Source organism: Cariama cristata, unplaced genomic scaffold (assembly GCF_000690535.1).
Source record: "Cariama cristata isolate BGI_N322 unplaced genomic scaffold, ASM69053v1 scaffold3300, whole genome shotgun sequence".
In the NCBI taxonomy this organism is placed as follows: Eukaryota; Metazoa; Chordata; class Aves; order Cariamiformes; family Cariamidae; genus Cariama; species Cariama cristata.
The window spans coordinates 141,573-144,165 of record NW_009596247.1 but is presented as its reverse complement, the minus strand read 5'-3'; positions in this window follow the sequence as shown (position 1 = coordinate 144,165).

Genomic DNA, 2,593 nt, shown 5'->3' with positions numbered 1-2,593 from the left:
TGAGTGGAGAATGGAGTACAGTCAGCTCAGCACAAGCCTCCCTGTAACAGAAAACTAGGAGGGCAGTATTTCACATTAATTCTCTGAGAAAACTGGAAATGGTTGGGAATAGTGGACAGTGGATGTTAGAGTGACCATTCCTGGAGGCATTTAAAAGGCGTGTAGACATGGTGCTTAGGGACATGGTTTAGGGATGGACCCAGCCGTGCTACGTTTGCAGTTGGACTCAATGATCTTGAAGGTCCTTTCCAACATAACCAATTCTATGATTCTGTTCTTATCTTGTCCCTTATTTGCTACTGTCTAACAGTGCTATATCTATTATCTTCTGTACATATCTATACATCTATATATATCTAGTGCTATATCTATTATCTTCTGTAATTTGTGATCTATCTTATTTTCAATTTGCTGCAATATAGTTATCACTTTGTTTTCAAGGAAAATTTGGATGCACTGTTAATTTTCTTTTGCCATCTTCCTGAAACCAAGAGAAGACTGTTAAAAATAAGTATCTAATAACAATATGCTGATGGAAATTCAGGATATTGAGGAATGTATCATGAGAGAAAGGACAACTAAAATTTAAACTGTTTTGAAACCCAGTTGTCCTTATCTACCCTAAGAAGTAACACCAGGTTAAGTAAAATGAGTCAGTTAACACCACTTCTAATATAAGTCTTTAGCTATTTGGACATACTACTAGTATTAAGTCTTCTAATGTTATCATTTAATACGCTGCCAGACAAATGAATCTTTACATTTTGCAGGACATTTTTTTCCCTACCATTTCTACAGTGCTGTCTCTGTGCATACCCAGATCCAGCATAGAGCTGTAAAACTATGAATGATCATATTTATAAGGAAAGAAAAAAATATTTTACAGAGAATCAATGAATGCCAAGGGTCAAGTCTTGTGGATTTTATATTTCAAAACTCCTTGAGGAACAGGTTTTCACTAAAAAAAAAAAAAGATTTATAAAGATTTTTTTATAAAGATTTGCCAATACACTACAGTTCACAAAGACTTGCTCATTATGTGAGTGGCAGAGCTCACACTGAATTTAACAGGAATCCTGCAACGTAAGCAGCACATTACTTTCTGAAAATAGGGAAAAAGCACCGAATTTGGAATAAAATTGCAAATGTTTGTAAATAAAATGTGATAACAAAGTACATTTTAAATTAAAAGGTTCTTATATACCCCTGTGACTGGTATCAAGTTTATGATTCACAAGAAATTAGAATTTTAAATGGACAGATAACACAATAACCAAAGCCTTTTTTCAATGATTCAAAGCCACATTTTCATTTTAACATGTATGTTTCCTACTAGTTTCTTGGTATGTATTTAATATATACACATTTGGCTGAGGCGTGTAGTAAACAAACTTCAAATGATGCCTAAAGCAAGAATACTGGGTCTGTCACCTTAGCTAACTCTTACAATTTTAGCAAAAATGTCATTTGAGTTCCTGCTCTGACAGTTTTCACATCAGTCTTAAAAGCAACAGAGGCGGGAGGGAGAGAGAACAGGAAAGAAAGAAGACAGGGAGACAGCAAATATTTTGCAGGTTTTTTGACAGAAGAGCACTACACAAGAAAGTGTACTACAGGAAATAAGACAGCCAGAGAGTCCCCCTCTGGTCTATGTGAAGGGGGTACTCACAGGAACAGAATCTCAAAGCAAAGCCCAGAAATTGCGAGTCCTGGCAACAGCATTTCTTGTGACTGCTGCTAACACCTCTGTCCCCCAGAACCTTCATTACAAGCTAATGTATTAGCCCCCTTGTCACACGCATTTGCTTATTTTCCGGAGAAAATTAACTAAGATTGTAACACATGCCATTTTAAAAACAAATCTGGAAATAGAAATTGGTTGCTCTTCAATGTAACAGCTAATTTACAAGTTTGTCTTGTGACTTTTCAGGCAAGACCAAATGAAACTACAAATAAGGTAAATCTTAGCCCACAAGCCTACTATGCCTCTCTGTTATCTTGACCACACGCAGGAGTTTATGGGCTGGATATCACATTCTTTTGAAGGGATCTAGGGCTTCAGTTGAAACAACAAAAATTCACACTCTCAAATGACAAAGTCTGAGAATCATTCCCCACAGGAAACTCAAATAGGTAAAAACTCTCAACAAAATCTATCTTCTAATTGTTTTCCAAAATAGGATGTATAACCCTGATTTTGAAGGTCAGGTATTGGAATTAAAAACGGGAATGCATGGCCTCTCATTTATGTAAGAAAGGGGGAGCTCCTAAGACAGAACTGGAGCAATGAGGGCATGCCATACTCTGGGTCAAGGGCAGGCCATGCATCTAATGGTGGCAGTTCAGCATTGCTGTTCCCAGCTGTCTATGCCATTGCCCAAGGCAAAAAACAGCAGCAGAAAGTGATTGTGTCTATGCTTCAGTCATTCCTGGATCTTTGCTTAAACCACCTGTGAAGGTGAGTTGCTCTAAAATGACAGTTATAAACTGGAGCACAGAAAGTGTAAATACAGATTGTTTTCTGCTGAGTGGGCATTAGGAACAGTAACACCCAGCACAGGGGCAGAGTGCCGGTTCCAAGCAGTAATGTCTG